This window comes from Rhyacophila brunnea, unplaced genomic scaffold (assembly GCF_057557595.1).
Source record: "Rhyacophila brunnea isolate RB1 unplaced genomic scaffold, BYU_Rbru_1.0 scaffold_5, whole genome shotgun sequence".
NCBI classification, from domain to species: domain Eukaryota; kingdom Metazoa; phylum Arthropoda; class Insecta; order Trichoptera; family Rhyacophilidae; genus Rhyacophila; species Rhyacophila brunnea.
Genome location: NW_028233170.1, coordinates 4,013,391 through 4,035,794, shown reverse-complemented (window position 1 = coordinate 4,035,794; position 22,404 = coordinate 4,013,391). Strand labels below are relative to the sequence as shown.

The 22,404-nt window shown below is 34.9% G+C and overlaps 1 protein-coding gene across 1 annotated transcript in view; it reads right to left on the bottom strand.

The window, feature by feature from the left end:
• The window catches only part of ck (unconventional myosin-VIIa ck), a 129,877-nt gene extending 109,442 nt beyond the window's left edge, over positions 1 to 20,435 (bottom strand). The window contains exon 1 of the mRNA XM_085955936.1: positions 20,244 to 20,435. The gene's annotated coding sequence lies outside the window, so the exon portion shown is untranslated. The remainder of the gene's footprint in view (positions 1 to 20,243) is intronic.
• Positions 20,436 to 22,404: the final 1,969 nt, after the last annotated feature.

Sequence of the window (22,404 nt, the reverse complement as noted above, 5' to 3'; positions counted from 1 at the left end):
CCAATCAAAGAAACAACCCGTGTTGACATTAGCTGTTGTTTTTCATGAAATGCTCGTATCAATCAAATTTCTTGTTTTAAACATCATCTTAATAGGTATCATTGTATACATATCGGTGCTCTAATGGTGTCGGTAAAATTATATTCATATTTCGAAAATTCACACATTCACAGAACAGATTAATAAATAGTATTCAAATAGGCTACACCACAATACACTATATTTTGAAGCAAGGCTTTGAATGTGTGAGTGTCTTACGAAAATAAAACAGAAATTATAGATGTGCAATAATGTGTATTGCAACATTCAATATTGAATGAGCGTCAATGCATAAACCGAGAGCAGTTGTTAGAATGAAGGAAAAGCTTAGAATAATGTATTTTTGACACGCGTTTTGAGTTTATCTCATATTCTTCCACACTTGAGATCGGTTGCCTGTTACTCCACACCCATTATCTATAGTCAAATATATAATAATATAAAATAAATATTTATAGTCAAATTGTATGAGAGAGTGGCAAAACTTTATGCTAAACGATAACTTAACCTTTGCCTTGACTTGTCTTGTAAAAAAAATTTCAATACGAGAATTTGGTAAAGCTAATAAAATTCACTTGCCACGAACATTAAAAATTCATAACGAGAGAACCTAGCGACATCTTTAAATATTATGAACTTAAGGTGACGCATCAGTGAAACGCCAAATAATTTTTAACTGTAGGCGCGACGAAATTTTGGACTCGCTCGCCATTCAGTGAGAGAATGTCGAGCCAGAAACACGTCACTTTGCTGCGTGATGGCGACGGGCCAATTAATTCTAAAATCGTGTAAAGATGACTAAAAACGTTACCCATTTACTTTAAAAAGAAAACATGTCAATGAATATATTATTATTGTTACTAATAGAACATACGTTAAAGTGCCCACCACCACCCGTCATATATGCACAACCGTGGATATGCACGGCCGCTTTCTATGACGCTTTAAACGTGTCTGAAAGAAGTGATTTTAAGTGCTCATTCCGTCCCGAGACGGAGCCGCACGGGACTGATGCTGCAACCATGCACCGTAGTGCTGAAAGAAGAAAGTTAAGAAAGAAAATGTTTGTTTTTGGACTGGCTCTGCTGTCCGCTGACGTTAAGCGCTTTGTGTACCCGCATACTGAGTGTCACGAATTGAAATGGATGAGTCTACAGAAGAGTCGGGACTATCCCGCTCCCCATACGACGCTGCAAATTTCTCAAATGCCGCAAAGTTGGCCTCGGTTGCTACCAGATCTCCATGACCAATTGGGCCCGTGTGAGGACGGACCCTGGCAAACAGCTCCGCTCGTTCGAATTCCATAAGCGGGCAATCCCAGAGGATGTGTTCAACATCTTGGTGGTCATGCCCGCAGGTACAACCCGGCCCATCTACTATCAAGCCAAACTCGTGGAGTCTGGCGGCGAAGTTGCCATGGCCGGTGAGGAACTGGCTAATCCAGTGCGAAGGTTGGAGTCTTCTAGTTTGGTGCCTGCAGAATACGTCTGGAAAAAAACGGTAAGTGTGCCGCCCCTTGGGGGAGGCGGTCCACCTCGCCTGCCATGCCGCAAATGCGGTCTTGTACACAATGTCACTTACAGTCTTCCTGTAAGGAACGTCCTCGGATCTCTGCGGTGGTGTCAGATGGACACCGGCGAGTATTGTGCTGATCCCCCTCAAGAGGAGGGTGATCGATCCTCTGACTTGGACGTGCAGATCGAGGGGTAGCACCCCCGCGAGTACGGCAAGCGCGTCAGTAGAAGTTGTGCGGTAGGCTTTGGTAAGCGAGATCAGCGCAAGTCGCTGCCCGCTTAATAGTGCGCGTCTCACGAGAGTTAAGGAGTTTACTCGAGAATGCCAAATGCTGGAGGCGTAACCGGCAATTCCCATGAAAATTGCGCCGTATGCAACCTTAAGGGCTCTAGGCTTAAGTCCCCAATTGCTGCCCGCCATTCGGGCCATTCTCTGATAGGCCGAATTGGCCTTAGAGACGGCCGTCTTGGCGTGGTGAACGAAAGACAGCTTGTCATCAAGAATTACTCCCAGATACGTAACCCTTTCGGAGAAACGCACTGAGGTCTGGCCAAAACGAACCGTGGGCGGCCGTCGAATTATGTTGACCCGAGAACTACCCCTGAGGACAGCTTCCGTTTTGCTCGGGGCAAAGGTCAGCTTGTTCAGCAACCCCCAATTAAGGATTCTGCCCAAGGCGTCCGTATAAACAGAACATAAAATGGACGTATGTTGGATTTATATGACAAATAATATTTCCTTTGACAGGCGTCATTTGCACCCGCGACCCGCAATCCGCGCATCGCCTAGCAACGATCTTTTTAGACCGTGCCTCAACTAATGTACGGCCTTAATGCTAATTGATATTATTTGTGCTGAAATAATTGCAGTAAAAAAATAAACGACTATGTACTCGTATCATGGGATTACTGACAAAAGTTGATAAGTCTCGAAATCATGTTATGGTTATGGATTGCAGTTTGAAGTTTGGCATGCCCTCTAGAATCAGGCATAATGCTAATTTCTTTCTGCTTCATGTGCATGTTTTATATATCGGATGACCTTGAGTTTTTTTTCTAGGATACATAATATTTATATATATATATATATATATATTATATATAGACACAATATAATTCGTTGTTAACTCTAAATTATCACTATGCACTGGGATCCGTTGTCGTTCCGGTAGATTTCCCAAAAGATGGAAAGATAACAGGTACTTTAAAAATAAAACAAGAAGATCACTGTCCAAGTGTATATTGTTGTTATTATTTTTATTTAAATTCATCGTTTACCTCCATCCAATCGACAATCTAATCTCGCGAAAAAAACAGAGTACTAAACAATGAAAAAGTTAGATCAGATTTAGAGAAATTTGAAAGGTTTCAAAACATTATTACCTACGTAACACTAAATTAAATCCGATGTGATTTTTAACACTGTAATCTCTTCCACTTGCTGAATTTGATTGATAGAAAGTGTATATTAATGCAGTAATGTTGAATATTTTTTTTAAATATTATTATTTCCAATGATTATTATTATATAACTAGATATTGGCATTGACCCGCCGAAGCACGCCATTGGTGTATAGCAGCATCTTTACGGGTGACTTGTGAACGTTGAACGGTAGAAACACGTCAAAAGGCCGGACGTTCACCTTGTGCCGCGCAAATATTAAAAAGGAAAATATTGTTTGTTGATTGTAATGCCGCTGGCGAAATCCGATTTTACCTATCTACAAGTACATTACCTATATTCCGTTTTCAAAAAATGGCAGATTTATATTTAACACCAAACAGAGAAAATGTAGCGGGAAAATTTATTATTCAAATTTAATATAAAGGGTTATCAAATTAGTATTATAGATTTTTTTTGATTCCCACAAAAATTAACATTTATGTTCAGTATAATTTGACAAATCATCATGGAAAGATATACAGTTGAACAGCGTATAAAAATTGTAAAAATTTATTACAACAATAATGAATCTATTCCGAGTTACGTTTCGGACATTACGCGAAATTTATAGTCAAAATAATCGACATACATAGCTTACTATTCGTAATGCAATTGGGAAATTCAAGTTCAATAGTAATGTTTGCGATTTTTAAAATTCAATCCGTCTAAAACGTAATCGTAGGTACTGCTGAAAATATCGATGTTGTGAATAAAAATCCAGAACAATGAATTACACGTTGTTCTCAAGAACATGGATTTTCTATGGCACCACATAACATATTATTCATAAAGATTTGCATTTGGATGCGTATAAAATACAGTTAACACAAGAATTTACTCCCAATGACTATTCGGTGCGTCAAAATTTAATATTCATGTTTAATTTCATGACAAAATCATCTTCAGCGATGAAGCTCATTTTTGGTTAAAAGGTTTTGTAAATAAGCACATTTGTCATATAGTAATTAAACCCACGTCATGTTATTCAACACTTTTATATACACAAAATTTAATAGTTTGGTATGGTTTATGGTCTGGAGTAGGGAATCCAATCCCGAGCCAAAATTCTGATCCCAGGATTACGGGATTACAATTTGACAATCCCGGGATTGTCATTTTTTTCCATTGTTAATATAAAATTGGTCAAAAATAAATCTAGTATAATTTATACTATTTAAGACATTTATTGTCAATATTGTATACGTTCAATCTTGGAAATACACAAGTTTACTGGAGTTAAATAATATTGTAATATAAATAATAATGTGAATTTAATATGAGATTGCTGTTTCTGATAGTAAAGACATAATGAATGGATTAGCGAGATTTAAAATAGTAAAGCAAATAATCATGGCGTACTTATGGCTTTTCCGCTTCATAAATCTAATTAGTTAGCCAAATATGAAACTGCCGTAAAACGTATGATATCATGGTGGGATTACTTTGTTAAAAGTGCGAAGCATTGTTTTTTTCCAATCTTTCTCATTTTTAATAATTTATGTGAAAAAATGAAATGAATCGGCAACCTACACATGGGTATAAATCAAACTTCATTCAAACTCAGTTTATTTCTAATTAAAAGTATTTTTCTATATTTTCCATAAAAATTGATAAAAAAATCAATCCCGAAATCCCGGGATTATGTTTATCAATCCCGGGATTCATAGGTATCGAAAATAGCTCGGGATCCCGGGATTGGAATCCCTAGTCTGGAGGTGTAATTAGACAGTATATGATTTTGTCTGGCGTTAGATGATTTTAATCTGAACGATATGTGGTTTCAACAAGATGGTGCAACATGCCATATAGCTCGTGACACAATTAACTTATTGAGCTATATCTCCAAAATATATTATATATCTTATCTCTTTACCACTTGGTCAATTCCATTGGGGTATATGAAAATATTGTGTAGCTCTAGCATCAATAATTTGAACAGTTCACAAAATAGTATGTACATGTACATAGTTATATCCTGGGTGGCCGCGTGGCATAAGCGTTGGACTATCATGCCGTGGGTCCCAGGTTCGAATCCTGGGTCTGGCAAGTACACATATTGTTTTTCAATATGTGTGTGAGTCAGGGTATGGACCTAATAGGTTGAGCAATTGGCTGACATCCATTTCTCGTAAAAACAAAATCTGTTAATACAAACCTCTACTCTGTGGAGGCCCATATGATCATATTAGGATCGGACATGGTCGAAGAAGAAAAATATAGACGAACTGCGACTATACCTTGTATTTTTCTCGTATGAAACGAATATAAGAAAATTATGATTACAAGAGTGATTGGAAATATTGTATAATTTATTACAAATCACAATTAGGAAGTTTAAATACAATCACTGTAGGAATACAGCTACAAAACACATTTTTTACCTATTTAGAGTAAAGAGTTTGGACTATAACTATAGATATACCATCATAAATCGTCAGGTGTTCGAATTTAGAACTAAGCTTATTTATTACTAAAGTATTGAATGATATGTCAATAATGTTATCGGTACAAATGAAGCGCCCTCACTCAGCGGAAAACTTATACCGGTGGATCTATAGCTAACGACAGCACTTGTTTTTAATGTGGTTGGAAAACCATACATTGACAGACAATATCTATAATATGAGAAAACTGAAAGTTATCAACATATAATTTAAATCAATCTAAATATTTTATTATTATTCGACCTTGTCCGATCCTAATAGGATCATATGGGCCTCCACAGAGTGGAGGTTTGTATTAAGGTTATAACCTCAGCTGAGGCATGGTCTAAAAAGATCGTGTATCGCGGATTGCGGATCGCGGGTGCAAATGATGCGAACCGAACGAAATATAATTTTTCATAAAAATTCAGCATGCATCCTTTTTATGTTATGTTTATTATTATATTCGTAATAATAATAGTATATTCATTGACATGTTTTCTTTTTCAAGTACATGCGGAACGTTTTTAAGTCATCTTTACACGATTTAAAAATATATTCATCCGACTCCACCACAAAAGAAATTGACGTGCGAACAGGTCGACTAACCCTCTCCGAATGGAAACGCGGCCGAAATTTCGTTCCACAGTGTTGAAAATTATTTGCCGTTTCACCTATGTACGCTCTTAACAGATTTTGTTTTTTTACGAGAAATAGATGTCAGCCACTTGCTCAACCTATTAGGTACATACTCTGATTCATACACAAATTGAAAAACAATATGTGTACTTGTCAGACCCAGGATTCGAACCTGGGACCCACGACGCTATAGGCCGATGCTTAAGCCGCGCGGCCAACGTGGGTATTTTATTTTCAAAACAGCAAGTGGCGTTATAAAAGAGTCTTATAATCGATTACATTTAATTGGCGCTTCAAATGAAAAATTAATTTCTTGGATTAAAAGATTAAACGTATAAAATGCCTTATGCCTACTCATTGTATTAATTATCATACTAGATATTTGACAACTAAGAAATAATAATACAATGTTTTACGTCTTGTTTCACTTTGTAATTTGCAACAGAGAATCCGCGAGAATTGATTAATTTTTTTTGAATGATGAAGATTTACAAGTAGATACCTTTTATATAATGAATGAAAATATTTAAATAATCGAGATTTTCACGTTTAACTAAAACAATGAAGTATTTTGAAAGTTTAACTTGTTCAGATACGAGTATTCGTGTGATAGTGATCGTTGAAGAGTTTTATAAAATATACTTATGCACCTAAAAACAATTAGGTATATATTTTACACAAAATCATTAAAAATATATATGCACAATGTTTGTTTGTGTGATTGAGATGGCAGTCTAATCGATAACAAAGTAGGGGCAGCTTTTGTAGCCTACGAAAATGGAACATTAATAACACCCCGAAAATTTAAGCTCGAAAGCTACTGCACTGTTTTCCAAGCAGAAATATTTGCTATCAGAGAATCTCTCGAGTGGACACTCAAAAGATTAAAGTTCCACAGACACGACTATGTAAACATATTCTCAGATAGCCAATCCAGTCTGGTAGCTCTCCAAAACCCATCATCGACACACCCACTTGTAAGAGACATTTTAACACTGTCAACACAGCTTCGAATGATAGGAACAAACCCCAGATTCTTCTGGATAAGAAGTCACACAGGGATAGCCGAAAACGAGGAAGCTGATAAATACGCTAAACAAGCCACAACAGACAAAAGACCTTTAACCTATACACACTTCCCTCTGAGTTACGCAAAACAAAAACTAAACGAAGATACCATAGAGCTATGGAACCACAGATACACAACATCCGCCACAGGATCAATAACGCAGAAATTTATTCCAAACATAAACTGTGCCATCACTCTTGCCAGGAACTTAAAAATATCACACGAACTCACACAGATACTAACAGGCCACGGATCGGTGCGAGCTTATCTAAAAAGATTTAAATTGAGGGATGACGACTGTTGTCCATGTGACGGCAACACATCTCAAACTGTGTGGCATGTCATCAACGACTGCCCTATACTAGAAAGGGAGCGATGGACTCTCAGAACTCGATGTAGACAACATAATCACGAAATTGACCTCCAAAAGCCTCACGAAGCACTAAGCAATAGAACAACACAAGAACACTACACAAAATATTTAATCCTGGCCATAAAGAAAATTAAAGATATAAATGGAGGCACCTAATTAGCCCCACATCAATGCAACTAACCCACCCAACCACCTTGTACGAAAAAGCAAGGGTATGGTTATTATATAAAAAAAAAAAAAAAAAAAATGTTTGTTTGTAACCCGTCAGCCAGGCGTAAAGTGAAAATGTATAGTATCATCCACCGATAGGAATTTAACGAACACTATCATTATATTTTTTTACTAATAAAACATTGTAAAGTTAGTCGCGTTTTGAACAATAAAACAATACACATCAATCAAAATCAGTTCTGTTTGTAATTATTTAAAATTATTCACATGGCGAAACAACTAAAAATGGGAAGCCACAAATTGGTTACCCTTTCAATAAATAAACAGCTACAAATATGGTCGTCGCTTTTTACCCCTGTCCAATCAAATGTGTGTTCTAATGAGATTTTACAAAATACTTAAAAGATTCTTTAAAATTTTACTACACTACTGTCATTGGGTTCAATAACCTGCTGTAGAATATGTATATGGAAATGGAATATGGAAACAAGAATATGGCCCTTTTAAGACGGGACACCGGTGTCGCGCTCGATATAATATAGGAGGCCTTTGTATTAGAATAAAGGGGCCTTTGTATTATGTTTATGAACGCCCAGAGCTAATGAGTCAACGCATAATTTCGCGTTATAAATTAGAACATAAAACTAGGTGCGGTAATAAAAACAAGTGTATCGGCGGTTTTAGAATTTAGCGGCCGACGGACACGCGTTGACTCATTAGCTCTGCAACGTTCATAAACATAATACAAAGGCCTCCTATAGTATATCGAATGCGACACCGGTGTCTCGTCTGAAACAGGCCTAAGCATGATGAAAGGCTGCCTGGTTTACTATCTTATCTCCTTGTCACTCTTAAAGTCATAGAACATGTCGCTTATGTGGTATGTTAGGTGTTAGGTTACTATTCTAAAATTCTGATACAGTATTCGAGTCTAATTAAATAATTATTTGATATGAACAGAATATTTATTTTCTGGACAAAATTCAAAATTATACAAATAAAGGGGTTGTTTGTCGCACGGTTGCAAGATTGTTACCTGCAAGGAAGATTTTAATATTTTTATAACATAGATTTATTATAAAACTAAATATCACCTATAATTGGATCGCTTCGAACGATTCAATTAGATATTAAATTCATATTCCATTAAATTCAATCAGTCCATAGTATTAATTACTTGCCAACATATTAAATCATAGATTTCTCCATCATTAATGACTCTATATTCTGAGGCGGATCTTAGCTGTCTTTTGAAAGAGATTTTTACGGGAAATAGCCGATATACTGGATTATTTGTTAGGTTAACCTAACCTAACCTAACCCAACCTAACTTAACCTTACCCAAACTAACAAATAATCCAGTATATCGGGTATTTTCAAAATGTGTTTTCCGCTGTATTCCTCATAACCGAACTGTACCAAAAACACTATGTGAATAAAATTTGTCAAACGCGGGATTCCAAGCACATGAATTCAGAAGCAAGTATTCTGCCAATTGTCCATATCGAGCGATAAAATCAGTTCTTTATTCTATATTTTGAATTGCCTATCTATGTTAAATTATTTACTTTTGTACATTTTCCTGTCAAGTTGTTAAGCAAACAAAATTTTGTTTGTACTGCGCGCACGCCTGGCGGCAAAATGTAGGACTCTTTCCGAGGCGCATGATAAAATAATTATTACTCTCTGACGAAACTGAGAACACGATTTCTGAATGTCAAGTTCGCTTAGCCGATTTTGTTTGCTTAGGCATTGAAAAAGCGGAATTAACCGATTCGATTTGTGAAAAATGAATGATGCCTTCAATAAATGTTAGGTATTATCAGGTATTATTATTATCCTAGTTGAAGGCTTGGTCAGAGATTGATGTGGATTTTAATGATTAATGTCTCACGTGATTTAAACATAGCCATTATATTATATGTATATGTTCTTATAAGGTATTTTTGGATCCTGTGCAAGAACCCAATGGGTCAGGTGAATGGCTGACAAACATTATTCGTAAAAACTCTGTTCTCTAGCGACTCTAGCAACCTTGTGTATACAATAGATGCGCTGGAGCATGTGACAACATTATTTTATATTTTATAGCACACCTATTGACGATTAAACTATAGACGTTTGTACTTTCGATAGTATTTTTGCAACTGTTTGCTCGCTGATTAAAATGTCATTGAAATTGTGTGAAAGTTTCCGAATTTCAATTAAAACGAAATTTCCGATTGAATTCGTTCACTTTTGTACTTTTTTTTTAAATATTTTTTTGCGTTGATTTCGGTGCATCTTTACTCTAATTAGAGATAGCAATTGCACTGTTGAACAACTTATATTGTAACATTCCAGTTCATTTAGCGAAGATTCAATGCCGTGTTACAGATAGAGTAGGTACTTATAGTCGATTCACTTACAGAAGATAATTATTTCCAAAGCCGATTAGACTGTGGCCATTCGAGACACGTTTTCGCACAGCAAACTAATGAACAAAACAAGTATGAATCTTTCGAAAGATAAATAGATATTAAAATAATTGTAACTGATTTAAGTATTGTAAAATTTCTTTTATAGCATTCTCGGCCCTTGTAGTGCAGTGCGTAATACACCGTTTACACGTGCATGGATTTACTGCTGACAGTACGTATTATCGTAGTCATAACAAGAAAATATATGTGTACACATATTGTATTATCCTGCAGTGTTGCAATATTGCATACACGAATCAAAAAAGTTCGGAAGCTTCTGAATGTTCATGCTACATGCGCAGTAGAACGATAGTGGCGAACATGCGAACCTGAAAAAACGAACTATACCGAGGAAAGACTCATTTTGAGGCTAACCGATTCTTATGACCTGTCAAATAGTACCATAAAATGACAACATCGCGCCTCGCTTACTCTTGAAGAATGAGATTGGAGAGACAGTCAGCACTTTTACGTGTGAACAGTTAGTGTCACGATAGTTTAAAATATACAGTATTGCTGCCAGTAAATTCATGCACGTGTACAGGCGCTGTAAGGCGCTGGTCTTTCATCCCGGGGGCCGCGAGTTCGAATCTCAATGAGGTCACAATATATTTATGTATGTGAGATTGGTTGTAGGTGAGTGACTGGTATTTGATTCAATTAAATAAATATGTTAATTTGTGTGCGTAAATTTGTAATGCGTGTATGTTGTGCTCGAAGGTCTGCGACGGACTGAGCTAAAGCGGGACGCTACAGGACCCTCCTCGTAGTGAAATGTGTAATGAACGAGATCATAATAACTCTTAACTTATTCAATTGTGTACAATGAGAGTAGTAAACTGATCTGAAATCTTCATACCTATTTTGTTGATTTGAAAAAAAAACAATAAAATATGCACACAATATGAAACCGAATGTATCAAATTAATAGAATACAATATCGTGGACACATTATTATTAAGTATAGGTAAGTATTGTAGTGTTGAAAATGTTGTAAGTGCTGAAGTGTTGTAAAATAACAGTTTGCATTTGCCATTGGCGAGTGTGCATAGTGTCTAAAGATGCTGAAAAGCGAATCCAGGCCGCAAAAAATAGACAAATTTTGTCTATTAAGATACGAAACGTCAGTGATTATATGTGATTCGTACCATCGAGATTGAAGTCTACTACTTGAGGATGTCACGAGCTACCATGGATGATAATAGTGTAGTAAAGTTGATAATAATATATATAAAATACCAATATTATCTACGCTGTATTATCGTACCACGATTTCAAAATAATTCGTCATGATGTGTCACTCTAAAAACAAAAAAAAAGAAATGCACGATAATTTGGTTAACATAATATTGTTATACTTACCGGCGGAGTATTTTAAATTAAACACAAAAAGGTGGGAAAATTCGACACTTACAAGCAATTTGCTCTAACGGCTTCATTGTCATTAGGAGAGTGCTTTGTCTTTGGCTCATTTTCTGAAGAGAATGTTACATTTTTTTGTATTATTTTATTGTGATTGGTTTAAATTGTCGGCGCCATTGTTTTTATTTTATTTGGGTACGCTTTTTATCGTGAACGATGTTTTCAGCGAGTATTTTTTTTCCGTAATGTGTTTAGAGATGACATGAAACCATTCAACATATAAGAGAGATCTAAGCCAAGCCGAATCGGCGCAACGTCAACTTAATCCGAACTCACACAAGCCAATAAAACTGCACTCTAGAATTCAGTGTTCTTCAACCTTTTAACACCTGCGGCCCGGTGAATATAGGAGAAATATTTCGCGGACCGGTTTTAATCAGAAATAATAGCGCAAAAAGCAATGCACAGAACCGAGAGAAGTCGAAGCAGCTTGAAGAGGCCTTCATCCAGCAGTGGATAGATTAAGGCTGATGATGATGATGATATTTCCGATACAACATTTCACGGTGAAGTGTGATACGGCGAACTGCATACAAGTTTCCGGACACGGCCCAGTAGAGCCTCAAATATCCAGACTAATTGAGAGGAAATACTACAAACGATTATAAATTTAGTCAGTCGAATCAATATCAATACATTATACATATTTTACTTCCGGAATAACATTATTTATCGTGTTGGTACAGTCCACGAAAGCCTTAAAATATGAGTAAATATTACATCACGATTCGCGACCTACCCATCTTTAAATGTAACCCACTAAAACAATGCCGCAATACAAAGAAATTTATTTGAGGAGCATACGTTTGATTAAAAATGTAAGACACGTTGTACCTACATTCAATGAGGAATTCGACCGCGTAGATCGATTTAACACACGTGATCGCCGTCTCCCCCCCAAAACAAAGATCCATAATTACATTTACAAAATCGATTGCTATCTAAGTCACATAATATTGTTGTTTTTAGCAAGAAACAAAATCATTGCCTACCTCTGATAAAGGATTGAAAGAAGTGTGTTTGAAGCCGATGGATTCGGTTATATAACCAACAACCACTCTTATTATTATAATCTCGACTTTGTGGAGGCCAATATTCTCTGTTTAGGAAATAAAACCTTTATTTACTTTCTTTTTTAATAGGTTGGTGTAAGAATGGTTAAAGATAGTAAATCGGCCAGTGTTTAAACTATAAATAAGTACCTAAGTATAAAGATTCATATGGACATTATTATAACACTTCCTCGATTTCAAAAACTTTATAGTGTGGCTGAAGTGGTGGCGTACGAAAAATAATAATCTATGCCATGGCACATGCGGGCACGACCATCAAGATTCAAGATGCTGAACACGTCCTCTGGGACTGTCCGCTGATGGGATCTGACCGAGCGGAGCTGTTTGCCAGGCTCCGTCCACACACGGGCCCTATAAACCACGCCGACTTGATATCGACCAAGGCCAACTTTGACGCATTTGAAAAATTTGCTGCGTTATATGGAGGACGGAATAATTCCGATCCCTCCTTAGATTCATCACTTCTCTGTTTCGGCAGAGTTTCAGTACACGGTACAGAGGACACTTTATGTAAAGATAAATGACGGCAGAGCAAGTCAAGATTCTTTTTATTTTCTAAAACTCTTTCTTTAAGCACTAAGGTGCATAGTTGCTACACGAGTCCCGTGTAGCATTGTTTCGGGACAAAGAAGTGTGGCACTAAAATCTTTTCATTCTGACACGTTTATAGCATCATGAAAGGCGGCCGTGCACAAACCGCGGCTGCATATACATGGCGGATGGCGATGGGGCAACTCAAATCATGTACCTACGTATGATGCACTCTTATGTACGATTTTGTTCATCTAATTCTTTTTACTGTTAGGATGGTCGTGAAAAAATGGTTTATCGGCTAATAAAAATAGGCATACTGTTCTAATTTTAAAATACAATACGGCGGAAAATAGAAACTAACGTTAAAACCATAAAGTTACACTTGCCATACAATATTGAATTGTGGACTTCTGTTTTTTAAAATAATGAATAGCGAATAAATCTATGTGCATAAAGTCATAGACCAACTGTCCGCAATTGAATTAAAAGAAGAGTTAACAGTCCGCGTAACTGTACATTATAATAATACTGACTGTGAACACATATGGCATATTATTTATTTTATTCCTTCGAAATAATATTATACATGACGTTATCGATTCTCTAGAAAAACGTATTCATTAGCTAACAAGTATTTATTATACCTGACCATCAGCATTTTTCGTGAAATATCGCACGACGTAGTGATAATATGACAATAATAATCATTACATATAATTAGGAATTGCAATACCGGTAAAAAATCACTGCCGGGATTAATGTACTTCTGGGGATTATATAAAACAGGTGACTTTTTGCCCCGTTTTTTTAGTGTCTGTTAGTGGACAATATAAAATAAATATATCCCGTTTACACGTGCATGTATCTACTGCTGACAGTTCTTATTATCGTAGCCATAACAAGAAAATGCACGTGTAAACACGTATTATCGTGCAAATTGCAAGATTTCATGCATGAATCAATAAAGTTCAGAAGCTTCTGAATTTTCACGCAACAATAATTGCCTGCGCAGTAGAACGATAGTAGCGGACCTGCCGGTAAAAAAAACGGACTACACCGAGACTCATTTTTAGGTTAACCGATATCCACGACCTGTCAAATAGTACCAAACAATGATAACATAACATGTACAGGTGCTATTATATTAACCAAATAAATTGTATACGTAAGAAAACTCTAACAATTAGTTGCACTCTCTTAATTGATATTTTACAATTAATATGTACATTATTTTCGACCCGTAATCCGAGGTGAATGATATTTTTTAGAGATATGCCATACTCTTTAAATTATTATTGAAACGAATGCCAAAATCCCGGTTTTTCATATTTTTAATATCGAGATCTCGGGCTGTAAACCCTAATGACAATGTCATAATTTAGTGATGCATCGACTGAAGAAATTAACATGAATTCGATAAGTAACATTGTAAAGTCTAAACATCATTATTTTGCAATTTCTTTCGAAGCCTTTATGGTTCAATCATTCACTACTATCCTTGAACAGACCTGATACTCTACTTCTCATTGCCAGATTTCGACGTTAGGCAGGATTCTTGCATTCTTATTGATATTGTCCAATCCGCAAACATATGCCACTCTATGTTATCTTTTTGCCAGCAAACTTATTATTCATCCTTTCCAGGCATATCCTGCAGATGAAACAATTGATATCAATGATATCTATTCATGACAGCCATTGCGATAGAGTTGTTAGGCAAGCTGGAAAGCTCACGCGGGAACGATCTATGGGACGCTGATCTGGAACTGCTCGGAATTGAAGACCTAGTGAGTGGAATCAGGAATGGTTTGCACGTAGTGTTTACATTCCAATAAGGGTGCATATCAGTCTGCCGAATTTTTGTCTTATTCTGTCAATGTGTCCGCAGGACGCAAATGTCCGTTAAAATAATTCCATATATGTACAAATCATCCCGACCATGTCCGACACACACACATTGAAAAACAATATGTCTACAAATTGTTACAATGTATTGTGTGTACGTTTGAAAAATGAATTATATTTTCAATAAAAATAGTCTTAGCTCATTCATCTTTAAATATTTTGTATATTTAGTATTTATTATATACAAATATTAATGTAAGTATTAATAATTATACCTAGGCAACTTGTGTAAGGGTGAGTATTGCATATTCGCGTTGATGTCTTTTGATTTATTCTTCTAACGAAGACATTGTTCATTATTACGTCAATAGTTTTAATCAAACTCGACCCTCCACCTTGTACAAGATCAACCGGGCCATCGTATACCTTCCGAACTTCCGCATGTCAGGCCCCCGTAGTAAAGTGCGTAAACCGCTGTCCTTTCATCTGGGGGCTCCGAATTTGAATTCCGGTGAGGTTACAATATATTTATATAATTTTTTCAAAACCTGAGTGTCTGTGATTGTTTCACTTCTATTACTACACTACTGTCATTTGACCCTGCCTGTTGTAGTGCTAAAAAGAATAATAATAGTAACGATCCGTCGATCATGTGTAGGTACACGACCCGAAGAACCACGGTCATCCAAAACTGAAGGAAGCTAAGACCCACATAAGGTTGTGTGACGCTAGGAATACAAGGAAGAATATGTTGGTAAATATAATTTTACGTAGTTTATTTAACATTGCGTGTGTTCTTTATGATTCGTGCCATATAATAGGTATATCATGCTATATCAAGAGAAATCAAATTACAATAAAAACACGTGTTGATACATGAAAACGAGTAATATAACTAATCGGTCAAATTTTGAAGAATTAGCCTTAAGGCAATCGGCCTATTCGCTAAGTTATTCTCTCTCACGAGTGCTATTAATAGCGGATTAAAATCATTCTACTTTCTCGTTAATATTATTATCATGAGAAATAGATTAACTTGTCACATTAGGAACTTATTTAAAATAAAAGTCGTCCCCACACCCACTCTGACATTTTAGTGATCAGCGCGAAAGGTCTTAATCCAAAATGGCTCACGTTTCCCGCCATTCCAGCTTGGAACCGTTAAAACGAGTTCCCGCGGAACGCTGGTCGACTCTGGTGGCATCATGTGACTTCGTGGCACGCTGAATGGCCAGTGACGTGACAAGGAAGGAAAACTCACGAGAAAACAAAATTATAAATATATTGGATTTCATAATAAAGAATGTTGACATTTTCAACTGATGTCATAATCAATTAATTGACAATAAAAGGTTTGACTGTAACAAGAGATAACCTTATGAAATTTTAATATTTTATAAATTATAACATTGGATGTAATTTCTATAATGTTTTTGGTGTAAATATGGCATCAAAACAGTCGCTTTTTTGGGGATGTAACTGGTATAAATTGACAATAAAAGGTTTGACTGTAACAAGAGGTAACCTTATGAAATGTTAATAATAAAACATTGGATATAATTTATTTCTATAAGGTTATTGGTGTATATATGGCATCCAGACATGTAGAGGATCTAGGCGCTGAAATTTTTTGAGTACACCTTATGAACACATTGGATATAATTTCTATAAGATTATTGGTGTAAATATGGCATCCAGACAGTCACTCTTTTGGGCATGTAGAGGATCCAGGGCCTAGGCGCTGAAATGTTTGGAGTCCCCTTTATGAACATTTTACCATTGCAATAAGCCGACATTCGATGTAAAAATATAGCAACAGTGACGTTATCAGGATTTAAAAAAAACACGGTTTTTTTACATTCAAATTGTCAAAAATATACTTAAGTAGATAATATTTTAAAGATTTTTGTATTTTCTCAACTAATCAGCTTCATGGGAAACCGCTATCAAGAGTTAAAAACATGGCGAAAGGAATTTAAATGTGGCGCTTTATTTATATCCGAAATCTATTTTCATTGTTAGATATAAATGACAATTATACATACATACCTACTTGTGTCGTATATATTGTGATAGTCGATCAATTTTTTATCTTAATATCCTGGCAATATTTGGACGTTCTACGGAATCAGCAAACTTGCCAAACAAATGAATAACCACAAAACAAATTCATATTGAGAAGCCATTTTCCAATCCATTTTTCAGCATAACCTGTGCCAAAAAGTTATACAGACGAAATCCGTTTTGAATAGAACAATACAATTATTGTATGGTGACGGGTAATTTTCAAGTGTTGACTTCTTCTAAATTTAAATATAGGTATTGAATCAGGGCAATATGGATCATGTATACATAGATAAACTTATAATTATATTATTCACTGTTAAAACAAACGAAAATGTCAGATATATAAATATTTGACCTTATTCTTTTCACGAGTTTAGATCACAGTGATGTCTGAAGGAATGTCATTCGCAAGTGTCAAAATTAGTTATCATAACTCGTAACTAGAACGTCTTAACCGTGCTATCTTATTTGACAATATTGTTGTGATAACCATGATTGGAGTAGTGCCCTTTATAATATGTTGTTATGGTTAGGTTAACCTTGATTTTTGTATTTATTTATGGTTTTACATTTGGGTACATACTTAGAGGTCTTGAGGTGACCAGTGGCTACCCCTTGCAACTGTAGTATATGTAGGGTTGCTATAATGGCCAAGCATTGATCCGGGCTAAATAAATGAAACATGAAAAAAGTCGGTAGGTAATGGTTTATTTTACTTTGATAAAAGCGGTAAAGTTTAAGCAATCAAATAAAATAAACACGTAGAATAATAAAAAGATGCAAGGCTAATCCTTTTGAGCTAAATTTTAGCCCAGTCATATTTCAAACTTGATTTTACTTTACGCGCGCCGGCTGTCTCACTCACAGAGTTTAGGGAGAAAACGGGACAAAAACGGGATAAATAGTAATACGTGACTGAGTAGTGAAATACGGTGACAGTCCCGTATATACGGGACGTAAGGCATCCCCAGGTAGGTATATGGTACATAACTGGAAAAAACTACATCACTGTTTTTCAGGTAACGCAATAATTATATAGGAATGCCTGTATGAATAAGAAGGCCTTGGATACTTTTTTTTAATTTTTTTTAATACAATACCTAACATCCAAAATCATTTTACTTTGTATCAAAAAAATAAGTTTGTCCGCGTGTGATAGGTTTATTATATGTGGTCTAAACCAGGGGTTCATAAAGTGTGTCCCGCGTGACTTTTTGATGTGTCCTGCCAGATTTATGTTAAATCTGTATTATTTTTTATTCTTCATATCGAATATTAAAAACTACGTTTAAAATTAAATGCCGGTAAATATGCAGTTTGAATTAATAGATTTGCAAGAGAACGTGGAAGCAGAAACATCTTATCGTGATAAGAATTTAATTGAATTCTACAAAGGACATTCACTTGAGGTAAGTATATCAAAATATAGTAAACACGCTCATCAAATGGCTTATTTATTTGGAAGTACCTATATTTGTGAAAAAACAATTTTTTAAAATGAGTATTAATAAAACAAACATATGGTCAAAATTAACAGACAACCATACTTAATATTATTATCTATTTTGCGTATTCACACCACAAAATTTGAGCCTAGATTGCAGGATCTAGTTTCAAACATACAATTGCATAAATCACGTTGTGAAAAAAAATAATATTATTTTTAGTGTATAAATAAGAGCAATAATAATGCAAGTATTAAGTTAAAATTTTTACATATTTTAAGTTTACACAATGAAAATTTTTTTTAAATTTTGTTGCCTTATGTTTTTTAAAAACAGAATATAGGTATTTACAAAAGAAAGGGCGGCCCGCCAAATATTTTTGATTTCAAAATTGTCCCTTTGACAAAAAAATTTGTGAACCTCTGGTCTAAACGAAACACTTTAATGTGTGATTAAACATTTTTTCCTGTATCTAAGTGATTGATAAGATGAATATATTATAATTGTTATTTTACATGCGTCTAAAACTGTAAATTAATTTTAATCTAAGTTGATGGTCTTTTTAACCGCTGCAGTAAGCACGCATCAATTATAATGGCTTCCCCAGCAATAGTTCTTTCCTATTTAATTTATGTACATTTTAAAAGACTGGAGCAATTTTAATGAAGCGAATTAAAGACGGTCCACTTTCAACGGAGCGGCACAGCCGAAACTAAAAAAAAACATAATAATTTATTGAATTTAATAACACTGGCGGAGACTAGAATACGCCAAACACGAAGATTATAGCACTAAACCTCTTTATATTAGAAAAAAACAAGTGTTTTAATATACCTACAAGATTTATTCACATAGTAATAGTAGACATTAGAAGATTAGAAAATATTAGCTCTCTTCTCCTCGGGCTATTAGAAAAATTTGAGTAAGTATGTAAATACAATTTTGGCAGGTAGATAATATTATTATTCACATTCTCTTCTTCGAGATAAAATAATTATTATTTGCGTACAGAGATTACGAAATATAAAACTTTATAATACTAAAACATAGTTATTTAATAAAATAATTCCATAGAGTAATTTAAAATGTAAATATTATAGTAGCCAGTCATATTGCTTTCTTTAGAAATGATGTGTTAATAGCGAAAGCTGTCATCTTTATTATAAAAGTATTACACCGTATATATCAGTGATATGTATACATTATTATAGCATGTTTTCGTGTTATTCAAAAGAGTTTATTAAATATATTGGATTCTTTAAGTGTCTTTTTAAAAGTGGGTGTGTTTTAAAAACTGTACACACATCTAAATTGCGAAAAAAAGAAACTGTCTTTATATAAATTACAATAATAAATAACGGTTTTATTGTACTTAATTTAATAAATACATTATTATTAGTACCTAAATATAATGTAAACTGTAAAATATAATTATTGTTTTTGAACCTTTTGATCCGAAGTAGGTGGGTGTGAATTTAAAAGTTTACAGTTATGTATCTACGATCGCGAATTGTTTTCTTTTTACTGTGTATTTGTTATGGGGTTGTTTATGCATACTGAAAAGGTTTAATGGGTATTTTAATACCTTATATTGGAGTTGAATGACTAGGGGGACGATGGCAGAAGCCACCGGAGCCTCAACGGATGGGCGAGCAGGGGCCAGCATGAAAGAGGCTACGTGTTGGTAACGCCGCTACCGCAAATTAAATTAAAATCAGTTACTTACGTATAATTGGCTTTCCTGCAATAATCCATAGCACAAGTTCACTGTCAATATGCTGTCACATACAATTCACAACCATCAACACCACATTTTAACTTTTTGTCACATAAAGTTTACGAAAACACCGACAGCGAGATTCGGCCCTAACCGCTAAGTAGGTACCTGTGCACAGTTTTGACCGTAAAAATTTAACCTACCTGTCTCGCTTTCGTCAGCGTGTCATCAGCTGTGGCGGGAACTGCTTTACCGACCTCCCCCGGCAAGGTGCTACATCTACAGGTGGTTTTATTGCACACCTGAGAACGAAGGTAAAACAGAGTTAATTAAATATGCGCCACGATTGCCTATACATTTTATATTAGGCGCTTTAGACAACAGTAATCAATGATTATATTTTTTTCACATTGAATTTAATTTTAATGTACTAACTTACTCACATTTACTATGTACGTACATTATAATGTCGTTGAATTTCAGCGTGATACAAATATAATCATTGATTAAATGTCATTTACAACAGTGCTTCTCAAACTTTTTTATACCACGGCCCCCGAAATCAGAAAAAAATCCAAGGCTCTCCCCAAAAATTTTAGTCTTTAGTGACCAACATTACTTTACTATTAATAATAATTAAAATGTACACATACTAATAATTTACTATTAATTATTATTAAAAAATGTACATTGTATCATGATTTCCTAGATTATGGTGGATCTATTACTTTTGGTGTAGCCAAAAGTAACCGAAGTTAACAGAAAAGCAAATCGTCATAAATTTGAGAATAATACTGATATCTTACAAAACCATTAATTCTGCATAGTTTGTAATATCAGTAGATTCATCGAGTTGTATTGGAAAGAAGTTTCTCTGTTTAATGCGAGTTATTAATCACGTTTTTATGATTTTTTTCTTTAAATACTGAAACATTTCTCGGCCCCCTGGCAGGGGGTCTAGGGCCCCTCAGTTTGAAAAGTACTGATTTACAATATATCTATCAAATTTTCATCAATAAACTGACTATGTACTTAATATTAGAGAACGCGTCTCTTAAACCGTGGATACAGGTAGGAATCATGTGTCTGGTCAAAATAAAAATGCTTACGATTGCCTCATGTAGTTCGTAAAAAAACGCCACTGTTTAATAAATTTTAAATGAATGGTTGTCAACCATTCGAATGTGTAAAATATTATCATAGTAATGTAGAAAGGTAGATACATCACCAGTGCGCACGTAGATGGTAATAAATTCCACATTTTTACAGTAAACACATAATGTCATTGATATACACCAGGGGTCGACAAACTCTTGGATCAAAAGAGCCAAATGAGTATGAGTATCACAACGGTAAAATTTTTTTTCGAGAGTCATACATATATTTTTATAAATATGATTTATTTCAGTGAATGTTATTGTTTATTTATCAAGTGAAGAAGATTTTGCGAATAAAACTAACGAAAATATAAGTTTTTTTATTGTTGAAATTATAAATATAATTTTTACAGAAAATGAGTTACATACAATTTTCACTCATTCCTTAAAACTAATGTCAACAATGATCTTCCTTGCATTTCTTTAGAGAGTGTATGTATGTTTGGTATGTCACTTGTAGTTTTCAATTTTAGGGGCGACTCCAAATTCTCATCGGTTATTTGGCTTCTCTAAATGCTATATATATTGTTCATGTTTGAAAATGATTGTTCACATACATATTATGTAGACTCGAATATGAGTTCGGAAAGCTATACCATGTAAAATCGTAGTATCTACCTTATAATGTAGATCTTTTAGAGTGCTCCGCTGTGTTGTGAAGTTAAATTGCATTTTTCTCTCTCCAAATCCACAATTTTGGTAGCAAAACCTACAAATTTGGAGCTACATAACTCTTTACTTGTTAAATCAACCAACAAAATCTATTTCAAAAGTGTTCGTGTCAATATGAAATGGAGAAAAATATAATTTGTCGACTTTTGCAATGGGCGGATTTAAAACGACAACAATTATACATTTTTTGTAAAAAATGTGAATTGGGAATTTGGCAAAGAGCCGCACGCCAATACACAAAGAGCCGCGGTTTGCCGACCCCTGGCATACATGAACGAATATGAGCTTTATACAGGTGTAACAATAATATCCCTTTATTTTATATAAGTCGTTACTATAGT